Here is a 19,087-nt window from a genome sequence, read left to right as displayed (position 1 = left end):
GCCTAAATTATACTAGCGGTACGAGGGAGTTTCCGGCTCAGTCGCGCCACCTACGATACCGTTTAATGTCTCAAACGGAAATGCCTCGGTACTGCGCATTGAAGATGCGCGGTAGAAAAGCGTGACTAGATTTTCCCCTCTTTCCACTCCTCCCCTATACTCTCTTTGGTGTTTTCATGCTTTTTATGGTGCGCATTTACCTTCAGTGTGTGTAGCCACAAATTAGCTTTGGTGTTATGTAACGTTAACAGTCATGTTGACAAACTAAGAAAATCGTTGAGGTGAAACGAGAGGATAGTGTTTACATGGTAACCCTGTTGTGAATATGGCTTTGAACATAGAGGGTATACAGTTGAGGAGTAGAAAATTGGGCCTTTACAAACACGTAAATGTAATATCCCTCCAAAGTTTTATCTCTTCATTTCCCGTTTTCCCCCCATCGGATGATTTTAATGTGTACAAGTATATCCTTATTGGATTTACAGTATATTTGCTATGCTTTGTATACTGCTTTAATATTTCATAAATCAGTATTTGTTCATAAAAAAAAGAAACATTTCCATATCTGGGTAAATAAGTTTGTAAATAGTCCTCTTGACTCGGAGAGGTAATATTTTGGTTTTCCCAACTTGTTTATTTTTAAGAACAACTTAGTAATTTTTTGAGCTTAAGCGTTCCTATAATAGGAACAATAATACCAGATCACTTCTTGGAAAAAATTTTCCATAAAAAAAATAAAATTTTGTTATACCTAAATTACAGGGTTGGCCAAATTACTAGAACCTTAAATTACAAATTACTAATTACAATTACAAATTCTGAATCATTCAATTACAAATTACTAATTACAATTACAAATTCTGAATCATTCAATTACAAATTATAAATTACAATTACATATTTGTGATAAACTCAATTACAAATTATAAATTACAATTACATATTTGTGATAAACTCAATTACAAATTATAAATTACAATTACATATTTGTGATAAACTCAATTACAAATTATAAATTACAATTACATATTTGTGATAAACTCAATTACAAATTATAAATTACAATTACATATTTGTGATAAACTCAATTACAAATTATAAATTACAATTACATATTTGTGATAAACTCAATTACAAATTATAAATTACAATTACATATTTGTGATAAACTCAATTACAAATTATAAATTACAATTACATATTTGTGATAAACTCAATTACAAATTATAAATTACAATTACATATTTGTGATAAACTCAATTACAAATTATAAATTACAATTACATATTTGTGATAAACTCAATTACAAATTAAATTATTAATTGAATTTACAAATTAATAAGTTGCATTTAATTTGTGAGTTAACTCGCGAATTATCAAAAAAAAACTAATTCTAGGAGAGCGGTCGCTCTCTTAGATAAGACTTGATACTGCCTCTAATGCTTAAGGAGGGTTTTTTTATTGGCCGTAACATTTTTCGTATTGTGTTTGCTGCTTTGAAATTTTGCAAGTGAACTAAAATTTGGGCCCTAATTTTGTGGTTAAAATTTCAAAGAGATCCATGTAATAGTTAATTCTATAAAGAATGAAGTTGCTAAGGGTGGTTTTAGAATCCATAAAATTAATCCGACATTTGGCGAAAGATACTATATTTTTCCATAGACATAACATGGGAATTTTATTAAAAAGAACATTCACTCGTTACGTTTGGGAACCATCTAAAATGAAAGATAACACTTCAATGTACCTACTTTTCAAGTTTCATAAACATCAATTAAGTTTAAGTATTGGTTTTAATCATTTTTAACACATACTTTGACTTACGTTGTTTTGGGTATTGGAATTACGGCGTTTTATCACTGATAGAGACACGCAATTTACTCGTAATTTTTTGTGTAGGACTTACCAGGACTTACGGCGTTTTTGTCGTGATTCACACCGTTAGGGGGACTTAAGCAAGAAAAACATGGCGTTAGATCACCCGCGCCTTTAAGCGCTTAAAACCAAAGTTTTTTTAATTGGAATTAAAATGGAGGCTAATTAGGTCTGATTTTTATTGTTTTCGTAACAAAAACATCATTGGAATTTACTATAATTATTTTTAAACTTTAAAATCACCAGAGTATTTTTATTATTAAGCAATTTCGCTAAGCCTCGGTCAAAATAGCGTTATGATTAGGCAATAATGTATAGGCATTGGGATTTTGGCAACATCAACTTTGGTAATTTCAAAAACCAGACATTACGATTACTGTCCGTAGGTTCAAATAAATTATAAACAAATTAATTATTTATCTTACTCGTAGATCAATCAATTACTACAGTGTTATTTGTGACAGCTGGGACACATTGTAGAGGTAAATTTTACACCTTAATGTTTAAACCTCCAGCTTCGCTCCGCTGACTAAACGTTGGACATAACTTTTCAATGGAAATTATGACAAACCGAACTGTACAAATTCTTTCATTTAATAACATTTAACATTCGCCTTATTTAAATTCAAATTCTACATTAAAGGTAAAGCCATTGCTGTTCATTCAATCTCTAACATGTTTTCGTAGTTTTGACATACCAACGTAGCTCCCGCAATTTTGAGGCCGAGTTCTTTAAAGTCGATTATAACACGATGTTTAATTACATGATATTATGTTAAATATGTAAAATACTGTTCAGTGGTTTTGCAAGTAAGCCTTCTCAAAGAAGTCAAAGTTTCTGAAATGTTTATGAATTCTACCTAAAGTTACTGAAATTAGCGGAGGTAAATATGAAAGCGGATTTTAGAGTTTCAAATTCAATAAAATTCAAGTAATGTTTTCTAATTACTTTTATTTTTAAAGATGTTTTAAAAACGAAAAAAAAAACAAATTAAAAAAAAATTAGTGGTTTTGCAAGTAAGCCTTCTCAAAGAAGTCAAAGTTTCTGAAATGTTTATGAATTCTACCTAAAGTCTCTGAAATTAGCGGAGGTAAATATGAAAGCGGATTTTAGAGTTTCAAATTCAATAAAATTCAAGTAATGTTTTCTAATTTCTTTTATTTTTAAAGATGTTTAAAAAACGGAAAAAAAACAAATTAAAAAAAACATGAAAAAAAAGAATTAAAAAAAACAAAACAGGAAACCAGTTTATTTTTGAACCTACGAAAAACATAATCTCAACATCATTTTTCTTGAAATAAAACTGAAATTGTATTCAAGTTAATAAATTTAACTTGACTTACATTAAAATATTTTTTATTATTTTACGCTCTCCTAGACGGAGTGTTCTTCCTCGGTGGAGGGTTGCTCCTGGACGGAGGTTTCGTCCATTTTTTCCTCCATTTTTCCCTCAATTTTTTTCCGTCGCCCTCAGGCTTTTTTTCGTCTACTTTTTAAAAAAATATAACTTAATTAACATGACCCTAGATTACTTTCCTAAACCCCAGTATATAACATTGCTGAAAACTACACTAAAATGGCGAAAAACTGGGGGAAATATAATGATTTAAACTAAGTCAGGAAATTTTAAGAATTAAACAAAGTCTTAGCAAAGTCAGTAAATCTTAAGCATTAAAATTAAGTCTGGTAAAAGTCAGAGATCACCGAAATCACACAGGTCTAAAAAGTTTACCATGGATAAAGAATGCCAGCGGAGAAATTTCTCTGCGCTAGGTCTCTATGTAATCAAGCTATGACAAGAGATATAGAAAAGGATTTTCATGATTTTAAATATCCGCGAGTTTTATTTGCTCGAGTGCACGGACATCTAGGCCTTAGTTTTAAATACGTGTTATACAGGCTGTATTTGAAACTAAGGCCTAGAGGTCCGTGCACTGGGCTAAAAAACTCGCGGATATTTCAAATCCTGAAGATCCTGAAGTTTTTGGTCTCTTGACAGCACGTACAAAGCTAGGTTGCATAGACATCTAGGTTTGCGCGTGCTGACAACCGATGTTGTAACAGAGTATATACAGAATAAGCTGTCGTTCGAGATAGGGAGTTGCCTATCCTATAGCGTGAAAACAGATTTCCTCACGCGCATTCTTTATCCTTGCTTAAAGTGTTAGTGCCATGTTTTTTGAAAAGTGGCTAATTTTCGTTTTAAAACATAAATTGGGTTATAATAACAGTAAAAAGTCTTATAGAAATTTATTCATTTTGTAATACGAAAAAGAATATTGATATTACACATACTTCATTAAGCCGGAATAAATTATAAATATACCCCTGGTGACGTCATAAGAGGTTGACCAGCGCGAGACAGATTTCATTACGAGAGCTAAGCCTAATTTTTAAACATCGCGCGCGCGTCAAATTCTGGATATAACCCCGCCTCGCGGAGTCGTGGTTCACGCGCGCTTGAATCGTGACGTCACCAGGGGTATATGGAGTACCGCGAAATTTAACTGTCAAAATAGTTTGAAAAAATTCTGCGAATAGGTTCCGAAAGCCGGGGTTTTAATAATATTTGAAAAATTATAATGCATTATATAAATAGATATTCTGAATCAGAAAGATTTGATCTTTCAGATGGGAATAAAACCTTTTAGTTTTAAAAATAGCGATTTTTGGTGACTCTAACACTTTAAACCAATAAAAATAGCAATTGTAATTGTAGGGAAAGACGCGAAATAGTAAAAGATAAGTTCAGTGCCTAGAAACGCAAGGAAATAATACACCAAAATGTCGAAAAATAGTAAAATACATTCAGGCAGTTTGAATTTGAAAATTTATGGCAACGTTTTCTATAAATAGTTTTAAATTATAACTTATAAGGATGTTTTTGTTCATTAAAAGACCCAGGTAAAGTTATAAAATTATTCTCTTGTCCTACATTCCTTATTTCGGCAATTTTTGGCAATATGCCCCGGTTTTCTGCAGATATAGTATGTTCTTTTTCCGTTTTTTCCACCAGTACTTCCGCCTCTACGCCCACCTCCTCCCCTTCCTCCACGTCCTCCTCCACCACCCCGTTCTCCTCCACGTCCCCCTCTTCCTCCACGTCCTCCACCATAAAAACTAACAAGGCATCCCTTGTTAAAATGGTTAACAACGTTTTCCATTTTTCTAAGCCTAAATCAATAAACGATAAATTATTTTTTTTAAACAACTTAAAAATATCATTATTTTCCATATATTTTTAAACTTGGCAACAAAATTAAGTGTTGCAAATTCCAATTTTACGCCAAAGCTTAAAAAAAATAGCAAATTATGACATATTTAATTATTATATTTAAGAACTTACTTTCAGTTGAACAGTTGAAGAGACTTCAAGTTTGAAAATTAGGCTTAAAATGACCTTTAGCTATTGGCTATCGCCAATGAGATCCTATTGGCTATCGCGAAAAAGTGACGCGCCACTTAGTGGTAATTTTGGTAACTGTTCTAACGGAGTAAGTTTTCCTCAGGCTCCTGGGCGAGTGGCGAGGCTTAAGTTATCATAGGAGGAGGATCATAACATGGCGCCTAGGAAAAAGTATTGTTGTGTCCCACAACGTAATTCTAGGTTAAAACTATAATCCCAGGGTTAAGTATGGGCTAATTTTGCCTAAGTATGCATAATTTCCCAAAAGAAATCAAGTGGCGTAAAGAATGGCAACGCGTCCTAAAAATTGGAAAAGATATTTCAAATCACATGGTTGTATGCAGTTTTCATTTCAAGAAGACTGATTACTTTTTTCCAGGTAATTTGGTTTTTTAAGTAATAAGAATTTAAGACCAGGATTTAATGTACTTGTTACTTGCGATTTGCCAACAGGGAAAAGGAAACTAAAGCTTGGAACTTACCCTTCACAATGTTTGCCTATTTTGACCGATGACGAAATTATTTCCGAAGATACCAGAAAGAAAGTTAATGGAAGAAAGATAAGGGCTGATAATCGACAAATACAATTTAAAAATGATGCAGAACCTTCAACTTATAGGGAGTCGAGTTCAGAAAGAGAACTAGAAGGTGCCCCAGAATCCACTGTCAAACATGCAAATATTGAATTTGGTTTGAATGCTCCCGAAACTGAGGTCTGTGAGCCCTTACATCAAGAAAGAAGAGATGTTTCAGTTCAAGGAAACATCTACTTTTATGAATCCTTTAGTATTATGAATTCAGTTAAAACTGAGAAGGATTTAAGCCGTATGACTGGTATCTCCACTTTCAAATTATTTTACCCCGTTGTGGAATCTATGACAATGTTAATAAATTTCAAAGCTCAAATCCCAATGGACAGACTTTCTCTTCTAGTTTTAATGAAAATTAAACTGAACTTGACGTTTCGCGCTAAGAGAGAGAAATTAAATAATCGCCCACTACCACGTTAATATGACGTTAAGTCGGCCTCAAAGTCACGTCTGAAGCTTAGATTTCTTTTCCTGAAACCTTATCAGTCTTGAATGTAGAGAGAAACGAATTAGCAGGCAAAGTTCACCATGAGTTAACCAATGATATCGTCTCTTGAAAACTCGTCTGCTACTCTACTTAGTTAAGCGAGCAGTCCACGTTTACAAGTGAGATTAATGATAACTTTATAAATAATGATGTAGTTTAATTAAGTTTAAAATTAACCGATTGAGGAAGTTACAATAGTTCAATATATATTATTCTGTAATTTAATTAAGATTAAAATAAATATATATTCACGAGTGAGATTAATGATAATTATAGATAATGATGTTTCAAGTAAGTTAATTGAGGAATTCACTGTAGATTAATTAATATTATACTTTAATTTAATTAATATTATACTTTAATTTAATTAAAATTGAGGAAGTTACAATAGTTCAATATATATTATTCTGTAATTTAATTAAGATTAAAATAAATATAAATTCACGAGTGAGATTAATGATAATTATAAATAATGATGTTTCAAGTAAGTTAATTGAGGAATTTACTTTAATTTAATTAATATTATACTTTAATTTAATTAATGTTATACTTTAATTTAATTAATATTATACTTTAATTTAATTAATATTATACTTTAATTTAATTAATATTATACTTTAATTTAATTAATATTATACTTTAATTAATATTATACTTTAATTTAATTAATATTATACTTTAATTTAATTAATATTATACTTTAATTAATATTATACTTTAATTTAATTAATATTATACTTTAATTAATATTATACTTTAATTAATATTATACTTTAATTTAATTAATATTATCATGATACTATAGTTTATGATAACTTTACAAATAATGATGTAGTTTAGTTAAGTTTAAAACTAACCGATTGAGGAAGTTACTATAGGGTTGGTACTGGTAATTATGGACACTTTTTGCAAATATTTGAATAACTTCCGTGGAGCTAACGTTAGACACCAGAAACTTTCAGGATATGAAATATGATTCTTTATACACAATTCGCTATGTTTTCAGCTTTTTAACTCTCTTAAATTTTGCACAATATCCTATTTCCCAATCCCCTCGGAGGACCCCAATTGTGAACAATCACTGGTAAATGTAAACACCCTGACCCTAAATACTGAAGGAGGTAGTGACTGAACACTGGACCCAAATGTGAACAACAATGATAATCAAATGGGAGGAATAAAAAAGGCCCTAGGAAAGGACAGGGTTGCCACAGTACCTGGAAATCCTGGAAAATCTGGAAAAGTCAGGGAATTTAAAAATGGGCCGAAAAGGTCAGGGAATTTGATTTAGTGGGTAAAACTTCTGGGAATAAGTCTTTATTGAAAGAGTAATGAAAGTTTCTCCTCATCCTCTCTCAACACAGAAAACTCTAGATTAATCCTTAAAAATGTCTAGAATTGTTTTTGTAAAGTAAATGCTCTTTTAGACTGTTATTTATAGTTAAAATGTTTCTTATTTGTATTGGTGCAACAAATACATGGGAAAATTTAATGTTGAGAGTTTATTTAATTATAACCACTTAAAACGTGCAGTAAACATTCACTTTTTCGGCCTAAAAGGTCAGGGAAAATCTGAGAAAAAGGTCAGGGAAAACCTGGAAAAGTCAGGGAATTTGGTTCTGAAAATTCCGTGGCAACCCTGAAGGAGCTACCATTACGTAGGGCCTAAATCCATGCACCTAGATTAAAGTTTACGCAGATGTGATAAGTGATAATAGGATAATATAGTTAAATCAATACCCGAGTCAAAATGTTCAATAATTTGTTGAGAAGTCCTATTTATTTCGATACCTCGCATAACAGCTGTCTCGTTTTCTCGCTTTCCCGCCCAATAAGTAGTCGTAGCTACCGCCCTCTTACCGCTAAATTGATAAACTTACTAATGGCGCGAGATTTGAGTCTTTTTTGGGTCAATGATGTATTTTAAAGTTAATATTATAACTTCTACTTTTATTTTTTAGTAAAATAGCTTAAAAGGATTCTAATTAACCTTGAAACAATTGAATTTTTACCTGGTTTTTTCCAACTCTAAAATCGAATTCCGAATCGAAACCACAGATATTAATATCAATTTTATAGTGAAAAACGTGATCTATCTAATGATTAAAGGTTTGTTATCGTGGGATTATTTTAACTCTTCCTAGAGCTTATTCCCCGATGGTATTGTATTAAGCAACACCTAAAATTGGCATCAACTTAAGTTGATTAGTCCGAGTTGGTGTGTATATAGGTTCGTATCTTTCATCCACGTATTCCTACAATGTTCATACCATTTTTATCGTAATCCTCAATATTCAATCTACAAATAGAGCCCTTTTAAAAGGAATTTAAGCCGCCCAAAAATTAGCTACAAAATGTTAAAGAAAAAATAGAATCGTTCACATTTACCAGTACCGACCCTAGTTTAAAAAATATTATTCTGTAATTTAATTAAGATAAAGTTCTGTAGGTTAAGTTTAAAATGAACCTAATAAGTAAGTTACTGTAGTTTATTACTAGACTGATTTTATTTATAATAGGAATGCTATTTTACAAACAATGAAAAAAAAACCCGAAATGCTAAATTAGCTGGGGTCATCTTATAATGCATATAGTAATACTAATTCTTGTCACTAGAAGGCGGTAAAAACTATATGACTGGGTCATCTTGTACTTATAGTAGAACATACATTTTTAAAATTACGCGAAATAGTTGCTATACTTTTGAAATACTGGTGTTTGGCTTCAAACCTCATACACCATAGTCGGATAAGAGGTCCAGAATTTTCAATTAACCTTGGGTAGTGTATTAGGTAATGTAATTTTGGAATGAAGTGGGAATTTGGCGTTTCTTTAAATAGGTGCATGAACTCACAGATTAATTCGTATAAAGAAGCCAGCCACCTGCGATCTATTATTGGTGCTGTAATAAATTCCCCAATAGAAATTAAGAGAAGTAACAACTTCCAAACTTTATCATTCTGAGGGACTATGGAACCAAAAATTAAAGGGAATAGGTATAGCAAGGTTTTTTTTTGAGCAGCTGTTCCTGTCAAAGTACCTGAACCTGACAACTTTTCTCGGGTTATAGGTACACTCTTGTTTTTTATGTGCAGTTCACCTTAAGGAAACTGGTCAATCTTTTCATTAATTTCATTCAGAGTAATAAAATTAGAGTTAATTAAATGATTCATTACTAATTTGAGAATTAGTGGGACCACACCTTCATAAAAGTCATGCATAATATCAGGGGGCAGGCTCTGGGTGACTTCGAAGTGCTCAATTATTGAAAACGGCGATGGACATTTAACTCCATATATTTGTGAATTATCTGGATTTTGCAAAACCGCTTCTAAATGATATTTATGTATTTCTTCAGTTCTAATTATCATATTAGCTTCGTCAAACACGGATGAAATATTTTCTTTTTTAATTATGCATTGACGGCAAATTCTACCATAAGAAAAAGATTGAGAAAACCCCCCAATACTGTGACTAGAAAGATTATCAGCTGATATTGTTGACATTGCTCCTTTAACGTTTCGATTTCTAATATTAAAACCATTTTTTTGAAAACTTTCAAGGTCATTCAAAAGTGGTTTTAATACTTTAGAATATCCATACTTCTTCAAAATTCGATACTTCACTGCTAATGCTAGTTTTATGCTGCTTATAGCCCAGGACTTTTAGGGTTTGACCTAGAACATTTGAACATAAAGATGAAAATTGGTACATGTGTTATTTTTGACCCAGCAAAAAATATACTATAAGTCCCCTGCTGTAGAGCGCGAGCTTTCGCCGCCATCTTGGAAAATGGCCGCCGGGAATGCCAGCTACAATGTACTCTACGTTCTTCTTCAAAAATTATGAAAATTGGTACACATAATGATTGGAACCACAGGAACATCGTGGCAAAATTTTACAGCTTTGTGTTTAATAGTTTGGTCGCTATATTGGAAAATGGCCGCCGTTATTGCTAGGCACAGTATATTTCACCATGTTGTTGGAAAATTATGTAAATTAATAGATATTATAATCAGCGCTGTGTGAACCTCAGTGTAAAATATTGAAGCCATAAATCAGAAAGTTTGGCCGCCATGTTGGAAAATGGCCGCCATCAATGTCATTAAGATACAGTATATGGTTCAAAAATTTTGAAAATTGGTAATAATTATGTTGAAGACCGTCTAAACATTATACTTGAATATTGAAGACGTGCTACTGATAGTTTGGGCGCCATCTTCGAAAATGACTGCTGGAAATGCCAAATATATTTCAAATATATAAATCTTTTTGAAATTCATATTTTGAATAGATGATTTTCATTAACGTAATAAACAACAAAAAATGGATATCTCGAAGTTGAAATTATCGACGCTATCTTTAAAAATGGCCACGCGAAAATCATTGCCCCAAATTCTGAACGGAAGAAAAGTTATTCAAAGGTGTAAGTCTCTACATGTTGATTAGAGAATATGATTTAATATGGGGTTTATACATTCTAGTGTCGTTTAAGATTAGATTTTAGACAAATCTCTAACATTTCATTCATATTCATCGTCATCCTGAAGATTTTTCATAATAATTGCTTGCCATAACCCTTGATTAGGCGCTACACCTAGCTGGGGGCCTTGTCAGCGCCCCTTCCCATCATATTCCAAATTGAGCCTGCGGAACCGCCGTCATGGCACACGGGATCGGCCAGCGGGCCCAACAAACGCCACTTGAGCAGGTGACAGAAGCTGGACACCGTCAGCGGCGAGCCCAGTCAGGAGGTGGTCGGTGACAGTGAAGGATTAAGGCAGCAGAAGACTCGAGGGGACGGGGAAGTTCTCTCCAAGCACAAAAGTGCCATACGGCCCAAACAAATAGTGTATCCGCGACCCCTAGAGGGTTGCTAATAGCGGGGGTGAGCCAAGGCAACACCTGGGTGGGATGTTCATGTGGTTCCAATCATTACGTGTACCAATTTTCATAATTTTTGAAGAAGAACGTGGAATACATTGTAGCTGGCATTCCCGGCGGCCATTTTCCAAGATGGCTGCGAAAGCTCGCGCTCTACAGCAGGGGACTTTTAGTATATTTTTTGTTGGGTCAAAAACAACACATGTACCAATTTTCATCTTTATGTTCAAATGTTCTAGGTCAAGCCCTTTTTTGGCCTATCTGTCCTGGCCTATTAGCTTACTGCGAAGGGAAGGATCAAAATTTCCAACCTGATAATATACTAACATAACTTTATGTTTGCCCCTTTTGGCTCCTAGAGGGCTGTTAAATTCTACTTCATCCAAGTAGAATGGGAGTCTAACAAAATAAGGATCGTTAGAAAAGAGAGGATGTTGTTTACATATTTCACCATCATCATAATCAATTAATAAATATGGCCCGCAATCGTTCTTTACCCTTAAATATTCCTCCCACACATCGTCATGAGAAAAAAGTTTTTCCAGTACAGAAATTATTGGCACGTAGGTAACTGTATCTTTAAATACTTTCCCTTTTACCCTTCTCGTTCCTAATACATAGTCAACTGGTTCCACATAATCCATACTTTCTTTACAATATTTTTCCAAGGTATATTTACTTTTAATAACACCCAACACCAAGTGCGTAACTACACGAGCTTGATTATCAAAATCATTGTGGTTATTATCGGGCTCTCTCTGGTTATTAGCATTTAAGTTTGTGAATGTTTCCATACAACTCTCTATTAAACCAGCTACTCTATTTGATATACTTTCAGTGACACAAGCTGGCAACTTGTGCTTCTCCCGTAGTTCTAACATGAAAAGGGCAGCATTTCTGTCTAATTGTGCTGGTTCTATTGGTTCTAAATTATTTAGATCAGGGTTACATAATGGCACTGGATTTTCTGGTAGAATATCAACATCTTCATATTGTAAACCATCACCAATTGTTTGTTCTTGGTTTTCAACAAAAACCCCTCCAGTGAAATGCTTAATGTATAAATGGCTTCTAAGTGAGACATATTTTGTAAAAACCCTTGAGCTTGAATTATAACAACATTTAAATTGACGTTGGGGCTCATGAGAGTGGCATACACGGGTATGTTTCAACCAACTGGAAACTGTATGACGTTCTACTACTTTAGTACAAATAGAGCAAACATATACCACCATGTTAACAGAGACCAACCTCTAAATTCTCATAAAATGAGTAGTCAAAATAAAATGCCTTTGAAAAAAATGAAAAAGAAAAATCAGACTTAAAAATTGCTAAAATGATTAATCATTATCTTAAAAATGATTTTTTTTAAATTAAATAGCAAATGGATGTCTCCAAAAAATCCAAAAATGTTTTAAACTTAAGCATTTACCAAAAAATGTAAACAAATGAGCCATGCCATATTCCTTGACACTGCTGCCGAAGGCAGGCGGCCCTTCGTGGAGCCTTTTAAAAAAATCTCAGGGTTGTGCGACATTTATCTACATGCACTGGACAGCAGGAGAGCGAGGGGGAGAAAGAGACACGCACACACAAAACTTTCGGGGGTACGGTGAGACCTCGAGGGAGGCAATGATTGAGGGTGTGCCAGGTATTCTCTGTGACTAAAGAGGGGGAGGACTGAACTTGGAATTTTTTTCCCATGTATAAACTAAAAATGGCGGTTCTATCTTGCAGTGCGCGGGAGAAATTACCACGTTGTACCTTGAAGCTCGCTTGAAGTAGGGAAGCTTCCCTAGTTCAAGGTTGTGCTTTTTAGTTTTGCCGCTCTTTAGAGCTGGAAAACTATTGTTCCGCCCTCTGTTGGCTGGACGGCTGGCTGGATTTGGTGTAACCGCATAATAAGATTCTTCATAAATAAACTTTTTAAATTTCAAATTTCCCGCGAATTTTCGACTCGAAATTCATCCGTAGTTCACCTTACACCTCATAGGTGGCGTAACGTATTTAATTTCAATTGAAATTATTTTTCCCGTCGGTGCCGGGGTTTGAACCTGCCATGTCCTAATCCATACGAGACGTCAGTGAAGACGGCCGAGCGAGCGCGTTACCACGAAGCCACGCTTGCTTAGTACAAAACCCGAGTTAAGTTAGACTGTAGAGTAGAGAGAGGTAGAAGTTTGTGGATCCCCACCCACCCTCCCCTTCCCGACGCGCGGCAACCAGCTGCGGCTGGATTTTGTAAGTGGGAGAGGAGAGAGAGTAGAGAGAATGACTGCCTAGCGCCCGCCAATAATTTTTAGCAATGCGATTTAAATCAATGAAACATACTCATTTAAAGTTAAATAATTATAATTAGCTAATATGATTATTATATTTAAAAAAAATTATATTATTTAAGTAATAAATTTAACGATAGTTGTTGAGAGATTCAATAGAGGGCAACATGAGATGTCATAAATAGACTGCGAAGTTTGCGAACTCCGTCTAGTCTGCCTATTGCAAGGTGGATGATCGATGATTAGTTTAATCAGGTGTTTAAATGTAACTTGATTCCGGCGATACCATTAATGACAAACGCAATCAACATACTCATGGTTTAATTAAAGTTAATTAAATTGAATTGCTCAAAGATAATTATAAAATTAAATCAACAACTCAACTATCTGCTCAACGATAATTTGGCTAGTTTTTGTCAGATTTGCTGTTTATTTAAACGTAATTAAACAATGGTTAAATACTGCAGCGTGTATGGGTGTATAAATAATGAGAGGTGTCCGCTTTCACCAATTTCCGCGCGACGTTAAATTGTCGAAACAATGGGATATAGCTTTAAAAATGGGTAAACCACACACCAAGTCCATGGTTGTCTGCTCCCTTCATTCCGAAATATGAACATTCAGGTATGTTTTAAGCGTATAATATTAATTTAAAACCAATTATAATTAGAGTTATTATTGTAGATAAGTTAAGTTACCCTCCCAGACTTGGACCTTTGGCTGTTCCTTCCAAAAAACTCCCGTTAAGGAAACATGATCAACAACAATAGTTCAAGGCTAATGGGAGATTGGAAAGACTGAAAAAAAAAGGAATCAGCTCTCACAATCTCCAACTTTGCATGCAAGTGAAACATCTGAAATAAATGGACCAGCAGACGCAGAAATTCTAGCTGAAAGATTGGGGATTGATGCTGTTCAACAAACTACCGAGGAAACTACGACCGACAAATGCACCACTCCAAACCCCAATGATAAATCAGGGTTGCCACGGGTCAGGGAATTTGAAAATGGGCCAAAAAGGTCAGGGAAAAGTCAGGGAATTTGAAAAATTTCAGCAAAGTCAGGGAAAAGTCAGGGAATTTTATTTTAGTAGGTAAAATTTCTGGGGATAAGTCTTTATTGAAAGAGTAATGAAAGTTTCTTCTCATCCTCTCTTAACACAGAGTGAACTCTAGAGCAATCCTAAAAAATGTCTAGAATTGTTTTTGTAAAGTTAATGCTCTCTAAAGAAATCTCTCAGACTGTTATTTATATCCTAGATAAAATTTTTCTTAATCATTTAGGTGAAAATGGTTCTTAATCTTTTTGGTGTGAAAAATACATTGGAAAACTTAAATGTAGAGACTTTATTTAATTATAAGCACCACTTAAAACGTGCTGTAAACATTTACACTTTCGGCCGAAAAGGTCAGGGAAAATCTCAGAAAAAGGTCAGGGAAAACCTGGAAAAGTCAGGGAATTTGGTTTTGAATATTCCGTGGCAACCCTGTAAATGCATTATGGTCAACACCTTGGAAAATCATACATGTTATGTTAATGCTTCTAATGGAATATTGAATGCCCCCTCTATAATTTCATTAACAGGATTAAAGAGTACTGGTCTATTTGATGCAATCATTAAAAATATTAACAGTAAATTCATACCCCTTTTCATGGACAAATAAGGTAGAGAGGGCCAAGAATGGGGGAAACTACGAGTCTCGAGATAGGGTATTTTTGACACTCATGAAACTAAAACTTGGCATTTCATTCACCGCTCTATCAGCTTTGTTTGGAATAAGTAAAGTTCAGACCTCAAATCATTTTAAATTAACTCTTACGCAGTTCCCAAGCTTGCTAAAACCCGTGAAAAAAAATGCAAATGAATAATGCACCCAAGACTCGTGAAATTTTGTAAAACAATTTTATTTAATAAATTTGTAAGATTCTATCACATTTTAAGGAACTTAAAAATATCACTTCAGCCTTATTTGCTCCATTATTTTTCCATTTCAAATAATTTGGAATGTAGTAATTAAAATAAGCAAAAAAACCTTTTGAAATAAGTAATTTGTAATCTTGGTTAATTGATTGTTAATAAATTTTTGGTCTTTAGGCACATATAACAAAACAATCATCTTCCAGTTTGAATAAATTACATAATGACAACTTTGAAGTCCTAAAAGGGCCAAACTAAGTTGCACTTGCCCATAATACATTTGTTTGGGTTTCAAAGAAAATGTTCTGTCAGTCTTGATTACGTAAGGAGTTTTCTTGAGGACTGTTTCTAAGTTTCCTTTTTCACCAATGACTGGACACTTCATTTCGACCAAATTATCGTTGACTAGACCGTCAGGGGAACACCCCAAGAATCGATAAGAAGGGTTGACTTCAAACCAATCTTCGTTACTTTTAAATTAGACTCTTTTTTAAAGCAACAAGAGTTTTTTTCGTTTATAATTCCATACTGTGTGAATTCATTTCCCTTAAAGTTTGACTGAAGAGCTTTTCGAATTTTTTCAGTAGGATCTTTTGGAAAATATGTGTAATACTCGTAGCAATTTTCACAAGAGAGAGAGAGCAACAGGTACTAAACAAAACAAAACAGTATGACCAATTTTATACTCGTGTTATGACCAAGGCTTAAGAGTTTACATAACTAATCTGGTTAATATTAGGGTGATTAGGTTTTCAACACTTACCATTTTTGAAAATATTCTCTTCTGAAAATTGTGGTTCATTCATTGCAAAAAATTTCGAGTACTAATTTTCTTTAGGCACTTAATTATAAGTTTAAACGTCACATACACTGCCGTTGATGCTACAGGTCTCAGGCCTGCCATTTTTGTTTCACCTAGATCAAGCTTCGCGTTTTCTCCGGACGATGGCACTAGTGAAACTTTTCGTTCTAGGCGCGGAATCTGAGAAAAATTTCCTCACTAAGTTTTTACTTTCGCGAGTTTTAGAGGTTCGGAAAAGTATTGGTCCGACCCTGCCTGGCAGGCTGGGCGTACCTTCTACCACATTTTTATTTATAAATTATTTCCTTACTAAGTTTTTAGTTTCGCGCGTTTTAGAGGTTCGGAAAAGTATTGGTCCGACCCTGGCTGGCAGGCTGGGCGTCCCGTCAACCCCATTTTTAGTTCTAAAATTGTTTTATACTAAATTAAAATATATAAAATTGTTTTTAAATTAACTTTTTTGGCACAAATATTATGAGATTTTTGTAAGTTTTTTCGGTTCCAGCTTCTCTGATTAATTAACGCTTAGTACATCATAAACAAAAAGGATCTTTATCTCCACCATCCGTTTCCGTGTCCCGTCTAGCGTTGTTCTTTAGGGCTTATGCAAATTACTTCATTTCTATTGCTTCAAGTTTCAAGAGAACATGACTCGGGGCTAATTCTAAGCGCTTGTTGCATATTGCATATTGCATAAGCGTGCAATCAATGAATAATTTTAGTACCCAAACGCATCAATTATCCCACAAATATTAGGTTTGCAACAAAAATATCAAGAAAATTGTTCCATTTCATAGGACAGAAGTTGGTTATTTACTTGTTTCATAATCTATAACCCAAAATCAAGCTAGATTATTTTTGTTCATAATTGGAATGATATTTGATAATTAAAAGAAAAAATAACCGTAAAGTATATAGGCCGGGGTCACCTTACAATAAATTTAGCTAGCCAAGGCAAAACGTTAATATGGCCGGGGCCATCTTGTTTAATTTTCAAGGGAGAAGCATGGGGGGGGGGCAAACTCTATTCTCAAAGCAGGCTTAAAATCTTAAACATTTTTGTATAAAATACTCATTGCTTTAAATACTTAATTTATGGAATTCAGGTTTAACTGTAGCCTGTTACTAATTCATTTCTAAAATCAATCACAAAAATTAGCTTACCTTAAGACTTAGCAGCCTTTATTCTTCACAAGAAAGTAAACTTTCTGAAGAATAAATGTTCACTTTATACGGTGCCTAAAAACAAGTATTTAAAAGTTAATATATACTGAATAAGTTATTTACTTTAAATATACTGACCTTTATAATCATTCAGATATAAGAATCACAAAGTCGTGGTGAGTACTGAGGAAGCGCAGCTCTTTCTTCACTAAAATATTCTATGCCGTACCGAGTCCGACCCGTACCGTTTCAAGAGCGCGGAAGAAATGACCACGTTGTTGACTTTTTTATTTATATTTTCAAAGGGTGGGGGTGGAGCATGGGAATGGAAAAAGGGCAAACTCTTTTTTCGGGGTAAAAACGCAAAGGGGTACGAACTATTAGGCAAAGTGGCAGTATTGAACACCTTCAATATCATCTCGGATGATTCTGCACACCTTTCGCGATTGAACGCTTGATATTTCCAAACTGCTCAAAAATGAACGATTGCGTTCAACTTTGAATACCCATTGAACGCTTTTTTCTTAGAGTGTAATCGCGGCGACCGCACTTGTCGATCTGGCTGCGGCCGCATCGAATTGCTGTCCCACATTTTACAGGCCTGTCCCATATCGAAGCCTAACTATACCATTGGTCACAATAAACTCTTAAACTTCGTCTATATGAGCATTTCCAAAACCAAGTACACAGTCATAAAGGAACCCCGCCTCACTCAGAGTGATGCCCTCAACCATGAACACATTTTTAAACCTGACCTACTCGTTATAACCCCCGAATCGTTTCTAGTATGCGATGTCGGTGTCCCTTGGGAAACCCCGCAGTCTCTAAGTGTAACTCACCAAAAGAAAAGGGCCGTGTACAATAATAATAATAATAATAATAAATAATAAAATGCTTTTATTGGAGCAACCTTTAAGAGATTCAAGTCTTATTTACAAAGGTGTCCATTGTTAAATTAAAATTACTTAAAATTGGTTAAAATGGATTAATTCCTAATTAAGATATTGTTTTAATATAGTTTTTTAAAGCGTTCTTAAACTCGGTGGTGGGTTCGATTTTTTTTATTGAGTTTTGTAGGCTGTTCCAAAGTTTAACTCCACGAAATTTGACACTTTTAAGGCGAAATCTGGAGGTGCAAGTTTCTACATAAAAGTCATTGATGTGGCTCCTGGTACTGTGATGAAGTCTTGGGTCGGAGAAGTGGTCCAGTATGTACGGAGGGGCTCTATTGTTTTTAATAGAGTGCATTAAGGTTAAAATATTATAGTGATAGTTTTCTTTAGGTGTCTTAATGTTAGCTATAAGCTTAGCTTCAGTTGCAGAAGAATACTTGTTTCTTTTAGATATCAGCTTTGTGCATATTGTATATAGCGCGTCTAGTTTTGTAGTATTTTTCGAGTTTGCTGAGTGGTAGAAAATGTCACCATACTCAAAGATTGGTTTAATGCACGCGTTATAGATAAGACGGAGAGTTGTTATGTCTAGACAATTTTGAAGAGGCCTTAATAGCCAAGTACGGGATTTTAATTTTTTGGATACATAGTTAATTTGTTCTTCCCATGTGAACTTCTCGTCCAACCAAATACCCAAGTATTTAAAAGTCGCCACTCGAGTGATTGTGTTCTTATGAATGGATTGCAGACTTTCAGCAATTTTCCTCAGTTTTTCGTTTGGTGCAAAT

The 19,087-nt window shown here is 34.0% G+C and overlaps 3 long non-coding RNA genes across 4 annotated transcripts; 2 read left to right on the top strand and 1 right to left on the bottom strand.

The window, feature by feature from the left end:
* Positions 1–1,956: 1,956 nt before the first annotated feature.
* LOC149650540 (uncharacterized) lies at positions 1,957–4,941 on the top strand. Of its 2 annotated transcripts, none has more exons than XR_016371549.1 (3): positions 1,957–2,222; positions 2,307–2,759; positions 3,046–4,941. It is a non-coding gene; the product is annotated as an uncharacterized LOC149650540 (long non-coding RNA). The 2 variants fall into 2 exon arrangements; XR_016371548.1 differs by lacking the exon at positions 3,046–4,941 and adding an exon at positions 2,839–2,994.
* Positions 4,942–13,061: 8,120 nt separating this feature from the next.
* LOC149650539 (uncharacterized) lies at positions 13,062–14,317 on the top strand. The gene is made up of 2 exons (XR_016371561.1): positions 13,062–14,146; positions 14,207–14,317. It is a non-coding gene; the product is annotated as an uncharacterized LOC149650539 (long non-coding RNA).
* A 1,091-nt stretch (positions 14,318–15,408) lies between these two features.
* Positions 15,409–17,229, bottom strand: LOC149650538 (uncharacterized). Its single transcript, XR_016371560.1, has 2 exons — positions 16,204–17,229; positions 15,409–16,091 (listed from the first exon to the last, which is right to left on the bottom strand). It is a non-coding gene; the product is annotated as an uncharacterized LOC149650538 (long non-coding RNA).
* Positions 17,230–19,087: the final 1,858 nt, after the last annotated feature.

Source organism: Phalangium opilio, unplaced genomic scaffold (assembly GCF_054372755.1).
Source record: "Phalangium opilio isolate 3A_F unplaced genomic scaffold, DU_Popi_V2 ptg000086l_1, whole genome shotgun sequence".
NCBI lineage: Eukaryota > Metazoa > Arthropoda > Arachnida > Opiliones > Phalangiidae > Phalangium > Phalangium opilio.
This window is presented reverse-complemented; position numbering and strand designations above follow the sequence as displayed.